Raw genomic sequence first — 13,256 nt, 5'->3', positions numbered from 1 at the left:
ATTCTCAAGTGGACACAGGACAGAGGGTCTGCAAGCTAACCGCTTACAGAGAAATTGTAAAAATGTTAAATAAAACTGGATGAAAAGTCATTATAGCTTCTGGAAGACAATCCCAACGTGCAATGCTGATACAACACACTTTCAGGCAACACAATTAAAATGTTAATGTTGCTTTGATTAAAATTACCGATTGCTCCTAGCTTGAAGTTCATTATGAACATTTGAAATAATGTTAGTGCACAACCCTACAACATAGATAAAGTTAGACATTTAAATTAGGAAATGTTACATATTTTCCCTTAAAATACAAACATTTGAAATGTATACATGCTTGTCTCTTTAAATCTTGCAGAAAATCAAGTAGTGACACTTTTCCCTGTGCAGTATGGTATACTCATCATACCAACATATTGTACCATCTTCTGTGAAAGATAACAGCTCTATTGCCGCTGCCCTGCTTGCCTCGACATTCTCTCGTGATAACACTTAATAGTTGCTTGCCACTGTGTGAGCACCTCACCGTGTCAGCTGAGTGGCTAACACCAGCAGCAATCATTGGACATCTGCACTCATGCACAGAAATACAAACCAACTGAGGGACAATTTGCCCGATTGAAACCAAAACCAAGACTTTGAAGATAAGTAGGATTCAGGTATGACATTTTTTGTGTTGGAGGGTGTTTTATTCCCAGTGCTACACCCAGCAACCTCAGACTTAAATCATTTGTATTCAGCTTTAGGATAAACTGAGCGATGCACAAACAGTCATCTGTAACTCCTTAAGGGTGGGGAACCTCCGGCCCCCGGCCGTATACGGCCCGCGAGACCATTTGGTACGGCCCTCGAGGTCATTCATAAACACACGCAAAAAAGAAATCTAGACCGCAAACAAATTAAACAAGCGAGTGCCTGTTTTTCCTGGGTTAGGTCAGGGTCCTTGAACACAACACGAGCCTAACGTGTCATCACGTGGTATATGTCCCGTCTGACAGGGGTGCAGGTCTCCTGGAGAGCACCAGAACGCCGCTCCGGGCCGGGACTTCACAAATTGCAGTACCCATAAGGAGCCGTACACATGCCGCAGTTTTTGCGTGGCTGTGTCTTTAGTTGAAAGCCCAGTGGCGATCTGTTCATCTGTCATACTGATCATACAGTCAATAACTTTGTTGTTATTAGCATCTGGTTAGCTAGCTATGCTAACGAATATAAGAAGCTTTTTCTCCAACCAGTGAGGTAAAGGCACATCTTTATATGATCATTATAGTTATAAAAAAATAAGAGAATAAAGTAAACCGGTATAAAATACTATATGACAGTAAAAAAAAGTTATTAATAAACAAGAATACAGTTTAAAAGGGGAGTGATTTGTAAAATATCCAAAAAGAAAATCTGTTTACAGTTCCGTTTCATATGGGTGTTGAGAGATGTATCCATAGATCTCCTAATGTTGCTCTCAAAGTGCACCTGATTGATGCTTTTAACTTCAACATTTAAAAAAAAATCTTCCCGGGGGAGCATGCCCCCCTAGAGGAGGTAAGGTCCCCCCCCCCCCCCCCCCCCCCCACACTTAAATCATGTCCACATGAATAAGAAACTAAATACATTTGCACACATGTTGTCTCCATATCTTTCTGTTGTGGTGGTCATGCCACAACCGTGCACGTGCATGCATACGCGAGTCATGGTGAGATATCTGGATTAAGAGGTTGCTTTTTCTTTGCACAGCATGAAAGAAAGGCGAAAAGAATGGGCTGTGATTTTAGTATTTTTAAGCAGAGGTCAATAATTTGTACGGCCCTCGGAGGATGTTGAAAAATTGAAATGGCCCTTGAGAGGAAAAAGGTTCCCCACCCCTGCCTTAAAGCCACTAACAAACAGTAAAGTAATATACCCTTTTATCCTTGTAATCAACAAGTCTCTAACCAGGATTCCAACCAAACGTATCGCAATTCTTTATTTCATTTTGAGAAAATAATGTGTAGAATGTTTATTTGTATGAGTTATGAGATTATTGGCAGTTGGTTCATAGAGATAAGCAGCAGTTGTAGCAATTCTTTCAGTCGGAAAAAAAACGAGTTTAGGACAAGATGGTCTTATTAAAAGTGAGCAAGTTGTACCTCAATATGAAAAAAACATGGAGAAATCTGGATGGAAATATGAAATGTCTTTTTGTTTTATTGAATACTATGAGGAAGATTACATTACAGAAGCTTCAGTGGACGTTGTAGTAACATGTTTCAAGGTTTTGATGTATTTGTTTTTGTGATACTACCTTTTTTGCATTTATGGATAGACAAAGGAATATACTGGAAACAAGAAAATAGGTAATGACATGCAGCTAAAGGCCATGGGTAGGATTCAATCCCAGACTGCTGCAGTAAGGACTTGGTAAACTTATTGCTAAACTATTTATAGCCATCTGTATGCAGAAATTGAAAATGCGCATAAAAACAGGTGGATGGAAACTCACCTTCAGTGTGAATTGGCTTGGGTGGGGGTGGGGCTTGTTGAAATGGAGCTTTGAAACCATGTGTGGTGAACCAGAGGGGTGCAACCGATGTTGCAATTATACTGGACGTAAACCCGCTTGTGTGTGTATGTGTTGACGTACGACTCAATAAATGATTCATGATGCCATTAAGTTGTGTGACACACTTGAGGAGAATAAGCATACTGTCAGCAAAATTGCTCAGATTAGAATCCAGAATCAGGTGTTTCAATTTTTCACACCTCAAATTTTCATTAAGCGCCCTATGAATGCTGATAATATTAATATACAGTAATGTATTATTTACTTCTGATTGAACATTTCCTAAGTTCCTGTGTGTGTGTGTGTGTGTGTGTGTGTGTGTGTGTGTGTGTGTGAGAGAGAGATCTGACTGCTTTCACAAAGACTACTGTAACCAAGGAAATGCTTTCACCACATTAGCCCCCCTCCCCCCCCTTCCTTGGGTCTCGGTGGTCTTCTTGATTACCTCTCTGGCTGTTCTTGTTACCTAAGCCTTCATTTACAGATCTGAAAGCTTGTGATCGATCTGAAGCAGAGATGGAAGCCAGGCAGAGGCTGAAGGAGGAATTATTTCAGAATGGCTTCTTTGATTAAAGAAAAGATGCGAGTGATTAAAGAGCAGGATGAGTCCTTTTGCGTTGAGCATGATACTTCAGAAGTCTAATAGGATGGCGTAGTGTGAGGTTGAGAGGAGCTGCTAAAGTCCTTTATTAGTCCGTTAGCATCAAGACAAGTCATTAAGAAGTGGTGTGTTTGTGCACCTGTGTGTGGGAAGAGAGAAGATCATTAAAGATGTAAGAGACTTTAAGACTTTTAAAAGACTACACTGAGTCTGGTTTATAACATAATAAAGACGTTTTCCTTTTCCCTGTAGTGTTTTCTATTCTTAGCAACTTCTCTAAAAATGGAAAAGAAGGATTTGAATGCTCTTTTTATTGTCACACATGCACACAACACACGCAGATACTTTCGCCCCACAACACAAGCCATCATTCACCAATTCACCCACATGTTTACACTATCAGAGGCATGTAAGGTGCCACCTGCCATTCTGGAACAATACACATTCACACACACACACATTACCAGTCATTTTGGTTTCAGTTTCTTGCCCAAGCACACAGTTCGGTTACATGTGGGATCAAACCACCAACTTTCTAAATAGTGGACGACCGCTCTTCCTCCAGAGTCTCAATCAGAATTTGAAGTAGCTCAAGTAGCAAAGTACAGAAGCCCAGATTTGATATTATTTATGAACTTCTGGATATCAAAGTATCGATCCTACAGCTATTCTCTCTCCCTGGATAGTTGAACCGCTGCATCCATGTGAAATACTAGTTGAGATTTGGAAAATGAGTTACAAAAATTGTTGATCTGATGGACTTAAGGACACATACTTCCTTCCCCACACCATAAACTTGCTTGAAAAAAAAGACAGAAAGACATGATTGGAGTGGCAAGAAGTTATTTGAATGTTTTAAATTATATTTTTAATTGTACTCAATATACGATAACTTTAGGCCTCTGAAATAATAGATAAACATTTACCATCTGGCAATGCTGATCCTGATGTTTACAACCAAACCATACCAGACATTTAATTCAGTGTATACAGGCAAAACTTCCCTCGTAAATAAGTGTAATTTATCAACCATAGTCAATCATGAACAAAGACCCTGCACACTTTTTGTGAAGTTGTTTCAGGCTTCACCTCTATAAGCAGTTATTGAAAACTGATCCCAGTTTGTTGCACAATCCACAGCTATTTAGAAACAGTAACAGTATGAGCAGCTTAAAATGGGCGTTTCTTCACTGTTTTCTGTGCCAAAACATCCCGGAGTCTGACAAGATCAATAAATGCTCAAATCGAATTATGTCCTCTGAGTTAACAGGGAGGCCTGTCTATAATGCTAAGTGGCTAAATCGAGTACTTAATTCAGGATTGAAGATCTACACAAAATATTCCCTGTTTCCTAGTAGGTAAAGAGGAGGAAACTAAAGACTTGTGAAAAATAAAAGAAAGGAAGGAAGCCCTTCTCTTCTAAAGGGTTTATCTATGGCAGGTCACTGGGGTGCTCCATCTCTTGTAATGAACCTGATCCAGAGATCTGCTGATCAACTGACCTCCAGCCAGTGACACTCCAATTTAAGAGAGCAGCAGAGGAGTGGGTAGCAGCAACGACTGACACAAGGCAGCCAACAAAACGGACATTTGTAGAGAATTAAGACAAAAGCTTCCCTTGGGGTGCCGTGGATTCCTACACTTCTAAACAAAGGCTTGTAGATGCAACTAAGAAATGTGATCAAATCAAACACACACATGTCACGCGCACACACACACACACATTTCTAAAAAAACATGGTCTCACCAAACTCTGCTGGAGATTAACGCAATTATACAAAACTCTTTTGATGCCGATTGTAACCTTTTCCAGTGAAAACAGAAGCCAGATTTTGTGGGCCTTTTGTTCATTGGGAGTAACGTGTGTCCGAGCTAAGGTTGTTCAGAGAGTTAAAAGATACATTCTGCTCTTGACACACACCTTCTCCAGACTACAGCCTGTCATTGTTGTGTCAGACATACAGTAGGAGTCCTGTCTGGGCTCCATCCCCCTCTCTGACCTTTCTCAACCTCATTCCTGTTCCCAATCCTAGACACACACACACACACACACACACACACACACACACACACACACACACACACACACACACACACACACCTGCTCCAGGTCCCCACTTGGTAGGCTATTGTGAAGGCTGAAGGTAATGCTTTCCATTTTTCCTTAATGCCACTGGGTCAGGGAGCGATGGCAGGGCAGAGCTTCATTACAGGAGCCCAGCAGGGCCCCATGTCTCCTGTAGGGATTCATTATGTTGCTGCCCCCTGCACACACACACACACATACAAAAACACACACACACACACACACACACACACACACACACACACACACACACACACACACACACACACACACACACACATGCAATCTGTCTATATCATGCAGTTTCCATAAAGAATTCGATATATTGTCAGATAATGGTTTGTATAGCAGGACCCCTCCATTCTGCAACATCCACTCTTTAAGGAGGAAACTCTGCATCAGCTGCCTTTTGCACACTTCTGTTGATAAGTTGCATTTTGCCAAATCTACCCTTTACTCTCTACCCTTTAAAATATGATTAGTAAGCACATAATGGTTTGCAAACTGCCGTACCTTAAAATGTCCCTCTGAAGATGCACATTGCTGAGCCAAAATTGATGCTAGTAGTACTCTATAAACTCTCACAGACAATGCAATGCACATCACTGTGCTTATATCACTTAGATGATTAGACACAAAGCAGTAAATGCCCATTAATACTATAAACACATTTTCTAAACCCCCTGGTTATTTTTTATCTTTCTTTTTTAAATCTATTTTACTAAGTCAAACAATTGTTGGATTTTAATTCACTATATTACGAGCTATACAAAAGCTATACAAAAATATATCTTATATATATATAATATATCTTTTTTTCTGTGTCTACCCTCCACCCCAAATCCAACACATCCAGCTCTAATTCACACACAGTGTAACACACCTAGACACGGATAGAGATTTAGATTTATACCCAGGGACATTCATTTATTATGTTCAGATATAGACTACACAAGCAACACAGAGGCACATTCACAACACACACACACACACACACACACACTGATTAATGGGAGCTTGTAAATAGTTACAGCGCCCAGGTGCACGGTGCTGGATCTTCTTTTGTCTACAGCAGCCTTGTGCACATCCCATTCATACTCAACCACTGCTCTCATAAACAACACTCTGCCAAGGTGTCACTTTTTAAAACTGTCTTTGGATGTAAAAAAATAATTTTCAACAACCAAGGTGAACCCCTGAAGAGGAGCGTTTCACATTTCCTCTCTCTCTCGTCTCCTGTGCTGAAAGTGCTCTGTAAGCCTAGGACGTGAGAAACCCATTCAAAATACACTTGGCAATTTGAAAAATGTGTCTCAGTCAATTGGAAAATAAGTACCCTGTTCTTATCCCACCTCATGAATTCATGCATTTTGCCCTTTTCATTATACTGTACCCAGGGTGTTTTGCGAGAGTTTGAGTTCTTCAGTGTATTCTATCAAATACATGGCGTTTATGTATAAATGTATATTTATTCAGCATACCCATTACATAGCTTGAGTTGTTTTCATGCTTGTGTTTTTCGGTGGTGGGTCTAGAGACTGACAGGGGCACATTTGTAAATTGAGTAAATATGTGTTCAGACTCAAATTCAAAGCCAGGCTTGTTGTGAGGAATAATTTGAGCGTTATTACTATTATGGATATAATCGCAACATCAATTTATATAAAAATCATATTTTGAAAACACTTTTGACCATATCATCCAGCTTTATTTTAACTACAAATATCCAACGCCATGACTGAGTTCTTGTGTTTCAAGTTGTTTGGTGAATCTTTGCAGTTAATAAGCGTCACTTTATCACCGATTTGTGGTCATTTGATTAGCTTTTCAAAAAGAAGCTTCATCATATCACTTCATTCAGATGCTTTGGTCCAAGGGCCCTGATTATAAAAACCTTATGACTTAAGGTCGGGGGGCACCAATCTGTTTCCAGGGGGTTACTGTGCCACCCTATAGAGAGGTGCAGGAACAAGTCCTAAAACCCGGAAATGAGTTAGCATTTTTCAACTTCCTGTTCCCACGTCTCCCAGTTAAGGTTTTTTTTTTATGTGTTTTTAATTAGAAGCCGGAAATAAGGTCATATAACGGTTCCTCAAATGTGGTTTAAAATACTACTAAAAATCACCACGCCGAACAATAGTCTTTAGCCTTCTGCTTAGCGGTGGTGATGCGCAGCCGTAATGTAGTTTGTTTATAGCCTAACGATAGGTCACAAAGTTGATTATTCTGCTGAGCAAAACAAGTAAGCATCTTAACTGTGTGTTTGCATAAGACCTTATTTTCTCAAATGAAATCCAATGGAAAAATCCCATTGCCTTTTGTAGAGGGAGACCTTGCCTGCCCCTGTAATTTAGAAACCATTGATCCAGTTCCTTATTTAGTAGCCTTCATCTGCTTTACATACAAGACATAAAATTACGTTTTTTTTGTTATCATATTCATTGTGGCATGATTCTATGGCACCTGTCAGTGTCCTCGAGTTATTCTGACATTCCCCGTATTGGACCAGAGGCAGCTACTGAACCCAGGAGACGCCGAGCTTCAGGGCTTAGCCTCGGGGCCGTAGGCTGTCAACACAAACAAAGGGTTAATGTCAGACATACACACACCAACCTCCCCTTTAGCAGCACAGGGACACACCATCAGGTTCCCTCAGATAAACCACTGTTTCCTCATTTACTGTCTCCTCACATGACACTGTATCGCCACGCTGAGTGCAACTTCTCACACTTGATTGATGTCTTCAATCTATCCGCCACTTTCTCTGTTGTAATATTATTATTTATCCTCCCCTCCATGCATGTGAGGTACTTTGTCTCCCGTGCTAATTCAATCTGCGAGGTGGGATGGATGGATTGAGGGAGTGATTAGGGTCGGTTAGGCCGTACACCGACAACACCCAGAGTGCGCTGTGGGTTGCCTCATAAGGGATAAGGAAGTCAAGGACAAGCAATTTGTCCGAAGGTGTAAATTAATTTGCAGCACTAAAAAAATAGATGGTGATATGGAAATGAAAGTAATTAAGATGATAGATTGGATGCAGCATGTGAGATTCATGTGTCATCGCTGCAGTGCTTCCCAGGATGGAGCTCCACAGTCATAAGCAGCCGTTCAGATGGCTCAGCATGCGCTGGGAGCCGAGAGGCTCTGAAGGAGGCTTTTGTTGGAGGCTGTGGAAATAATGCTGTCCAGCCAGCTGCATGCTGCGCTGCGCATCCTGTATTTTATAAACACTATTATTCTTTCATTTGCTTTCCTTTCCTTCTCTTATACTTAATGTGCATTTACAATATCCTCTCATTGAAAAAAAAAAAAAAGTAATATCAGTATATTATGTGTAAATCATATTTGTGAACATGATCATTGAACAAAGGAATAGTTTAATCTTTAAGAAAATAGACCAATATTGCTTTCTTGAGAGTAAACTGAGAAGATTGGTACCAGTCTAACACATGAACGCTACAAATAGGCAGCGGCTGGTTAGCTTAACATAAAGACTGAAACAGGGGTAACAGTTAGCCCGCGTTTGTCCAAAAGGTAAATACATTCCTTCTACCATCACCCCCTAAAATAATTATGTTCTGCCAATCGAAATTGATTACATTAAATTAAAAACATCATTATTTCCAAGGAAAGGCCCCCGAGTGAAGATATTTGAACTCAAAAACATAACATTAGCGTTGCACCATGAGTAAAGCATTGAATATAAAAGGAGCCATGAGGAATCAATAAAGGGTTTTATTCCCAATCATGTTAATAAACACAATTTAACATGCTATTTTCGATTGCTATTAGTCCAGTACAAAAACAACTAGTTTTTTTACATTTCTGGTATCTTGTTATGTAGTAATCTTTACTTATCTTGTTAGGTGAATTTCTTACTTTAAGCCTGGGCCAAGTCTGACTGTTTCCCCTGCTAGCAGCCTTTATGCTAAGCTAACCATCCAGCTTTACATTGAAACATTTTGAATTATTCCTTTAAATGTTCCTCTAATCGCTTTACAATGGCATCTTTGTGTCTTGTTCAGTTGAGTTACCACAATATGTTCTCATACTGTAACTGCTTATTGTCTTATCTTCAGTAGTGTTGTGTTCTTATCTGTATCATTGTCTTTGTTGCTGCAGTGCCACATGAGGAATCATTAAAGCTCTACTTAATCATCTGATATTATCTCCAAGAAGTCTTTAAGACATAACAAAGCTCTTACATGCTCAAATGCATTTTGGACGGGGCTTTAACCACCTATGCAGTGAGAATGAGTCTGTGATAAACAGAGCTATTACTGAGCGCTGATTGACCAGTCCACAGGCAGTTGGGCTCACTCTGAAGATAGCACAAGCTGTTTTATTGCCCTGCTAATCTCTCCCCCCCAACTCAGTTTTTTATTTTTCTAATCTGTCTTTTATCTCTTCCAACGGAGCTCAAGGTCAACAGGTTTCTGCCTCCATGACAGCAGTGGACCATTTCCACAGAAAAGGGTTTGATCTGCTCTTTAACAAGTCACTTTCACTCGGACTCTGACAAGTAATTCCCCCGTGCTGTCTGATCAGCTGTGTAGTCATTCTGAGCACGCACTCCTGTGTTGTCTCACCTCCGCTAACTGAAAAGCCCAACAATTGATTTTCCCCCCCCAACCCAAGCTATAGTCAATTTGGCCGGTCCGAATCAGAGTGGAACTGATACTTTTTGGTCTTTTTTCTTTTTTGTCTGGTTACTGTTTCACAGTGCACAAACTAAAGCGGAACAAATACTAATATATATATATTTATTAGCAGGGAATTGCAAACTTTGAATTATCCCTTTGACTCATCTCTAATGGCTTTATAAATAGACATGCTGTTTTGGTCTGCACAAGTGTATTGTTAGTGTGTTCCAAACTGCCTTAAAGAGTTAGATTGAAGCAGACTAAATTCAGTGGTGGAATATTACTAGTACATATACTTGTGTACTGTTCTTAAGTACTATTTTGAAACACTTTGTACTTTGTCTTTTATTGTATTGCTTCTTCGTACTACTTCTACCCAACTACTTTTCAATGTGAACTATTTAACTTTCTTTTTCTCTCTACATTTATTTACAGTAACCCTTCTAGTTACTAGTACTTTTATCCATCAAATACGTTCTGCTGATGTTACTAAGTATCTAAAACTGATTCCACATTGGCAACCTACAACAATAACATGTTCTTTTGTTATTAATAAATACTGAATATTATGATATTCTTTAATAATATAACATTAGGGGAAAAAAACATTCTAAATAATACTGTTGATAGTTACAGTAGATTTTGCTGATAATACTTCTGTACTTTTGCTTAAGTAACATTTTGAATTTAGAACTTTAATAAATTAAAGAATCCAAATACTTCTTTAAGCACTGACTAAATGTCAGCCTTTGAAAGCACATGCAGTAAAAAGTAAACGCTTTTTTAACTGCTTTTTCTTAACAATTGGTAGCCACTTCCTGTTGATTTCCTTTCCAATTTGTCCAACACACATTGATAAACATATTAGAACGAATTACCATCTACCAAATGAAATCCTTAAAAACCTTTCTCTTCCTCATCTCATTGTCCCCTGTTGCCTCTGCGTCATTCTTTTCTGAAACATTTGTTAGCGAGATGTGTTTTAGTCGCCGCTGTGTACGTGATCACCTGAAGCCAAATGTTTTGCGAAATGTAGCAGAGGAGCGTCATTAGCATAATTTCCCAGAGGCGCACTGAGCTTAATTATCAACATGGCCGTGTGCAGACGAGAGCACAGCTCGTCACATTAGGATGGAGTCCCTGCTGTTGAGGCCCCCGCTCCTCCAGGTCTCAGCTGAATACCTGGAGATTCATGCTGCCACAGTTCAACTCCCAAAACTTTCATCTTCCACGCTTACAATTTCTCACCTTGAGCACGAGGAGGGGGCGAAATAAAAGAGAAAGCTCAGTGTTAGAAAGACCAGTTTGTATACAGTGCTGTAAGTTAAGGGAAAATCTCCAACGAGGCGGTCATTCATTGAAAAGAAGACCAACATAGTGACCAGGATCCTGAAGCGATGCACAATATTGTTTTTTTAATGATTTTATGGAATAAAAAATTAGTATTGCGTTCGCTTAGAAAAACATAGTCTGCTTCACTGTGTACCAATGGCTGTAACTGCATTTACTTAACATTTCGGCAGCACTGATTCTGTAACTGTTCAAATGATTTCCCATGAACCAGTCTTTAAACAATGCCAGAACCCGTACTGTGTTCCTATTAGTGTTTACTTCTTGTCTGTCTTCTTCTGTTGATTTCTCTGACATCCAGAGCCCTGTTTTTGACCCTCTTACCGTCTCTCTTTCTCTTTTCCTTTTCTTTTCTGGGGACAATTTAGCCATCATTAATCCGAAGTTCCGTGCTCTACACAAATATAGAAATTAATATTCAAGAAGTATTCCATAGTGTTTTTTTGACGGAGAAAATTCATGTCTGTTGCCCACAACTGACTGATACTCTTTTCACAGATTGATATTACTGCACATCGTCCCTTGATCCTTCTTAGCAATGGTCTGTTCTCCTTAGCAGCGGTGTGTTAGAATGAAGTAACAACCAATATGATATGTCCAAATTGACCAATCAGAATCGAGTATTCACCCAAGCCGTAAAATAATTCAAATCATTTCTCTTAAAGATGATTGTTTCTTTATTAAGAGCCAATGTTGGTTGTCTTACTGTAGCTATTTGTCTTTATTTCTTTATCCTTATCCGTGGTATCTGCTTAATGTCACACCCCTAGTTTTGGACGTCCCCTCTGCCTCCTTCTCCCTGCTGCCAGACACAAGGTTAAGAAAAAAAAGTGTGTGTTCAATGAGAGAGAGAGAAACAGAAATTATCCATCCCCATCTCCATTCGCCTGTAGATAGAGGAGGGAAATGGAAATACTCCTCGTGTGCGGCCAGGGAAAAGGCAATTTCCTCGAGACACACCGCTGTTATGCTCTGCCCTTTTGTTATGCTTTCATTACTGGACACACACTTACACTGTGTGTACTTCCAATGTACACACACAATGATTAAATTGCGCAGTTTAGATTCTAATCTGTTGGATTTACTTGCTGCTGTCAAGCCGTGCGTTGACCCCCCAAGTGTTTGAGTCTACAATTTACCCGGACAGTATGTATATGCAAACACATAAGCATAATTAGAGATATCTGATTGCAAACTAAATGCAAAAATGGCAGAAAACATTTGTATAGCCTATGATGCCTATATTGAGAGTAGAGACACTGCATACTGATATACACCTGAACATCAGCAGGAGAGGACTCTTTAAAGTAGAGACACTACATACTGATATACACCTGAACATCAGCAGGAGAGGACTCTTTAAAGTAGAGACACTACATACTGATATACACCTGAACATCAGCAGGAGAGGACTCTTTAAAGTAGAGACACTACATACTGATATACACCTGAACATCAGCAGGAGAGGACTCTTTAAAGTAGAGACACTGCATACTGATATACACCTGGACATCAGCAGGAGAGGACTCTTTAAAGTAGAGACACTACATACTGATATACACCTGAACATCAGCAGAAGAGGACTCTTTAAAGTAGAGATGCTGCATACTGATATATACCTGAACATCAGCAGGATAAGACTCTTTAAAGTAGAGACACTACATACTGATATACACCTGAACATCAGCAGGAGAGGACTCTTTAAAGTACAGACACTACATACTGATATACACCTGAACATCAGCAGGAGAGGACTCTTTAAAGTAGAGACACTGCATAATGATATACACCTGGACATCAGCAGGATAAGACTCTTTAAAGTAGAGACACTACATACTGATATACACCTGAACATCAGCAGGAGAGGACTCTTTAAAGTAGAGAAGCTGCATACTGATATACACCTGAACATCAGCAGGATAAGACTCTTTAAAGTAGAGACACTACATACTGATATACACCTGAACATCAGCAGAAGAGGACTCTTTAAAGTACAGACACTACATACTGATATACACCTGAACATCAGCAGGAGAGGACTCT

The 13,256-nt window shown here is 39.7% G+C and overlaps 1 protein-coding gene across 1 annotated transcript in view; it reads left to right on the top strand.

The window, feature by feature from the left end:
- Window positions 1–13,256, top strand: part of LOC117469698 (transmembrane protein 211) — a 100,939-nt gene that overhangs the window by 79,920 nt on the left and 7,763 nt on the right. The window lies entirely within an intron of this gene.

The sequence above is a fragment of the Trematomus bernacchii genome, unplaced genomic scaffold (genome assembly GCF_902827165.1).
Source record: "Trematomus bernacchii unplaced genomic scaffold, fTreBer1.1, whole genome shotgun sequence".
Classification (NCBI taxonomy): Eukaryota; Metazoa; Chordata; class Actinopteri; order Perciformes; family Nototheniidae; genus Trematomus; species Trematomus bernacchii.
This window is presented reverse-complemented; position numbering and strand designations above follow the sequence as displayed.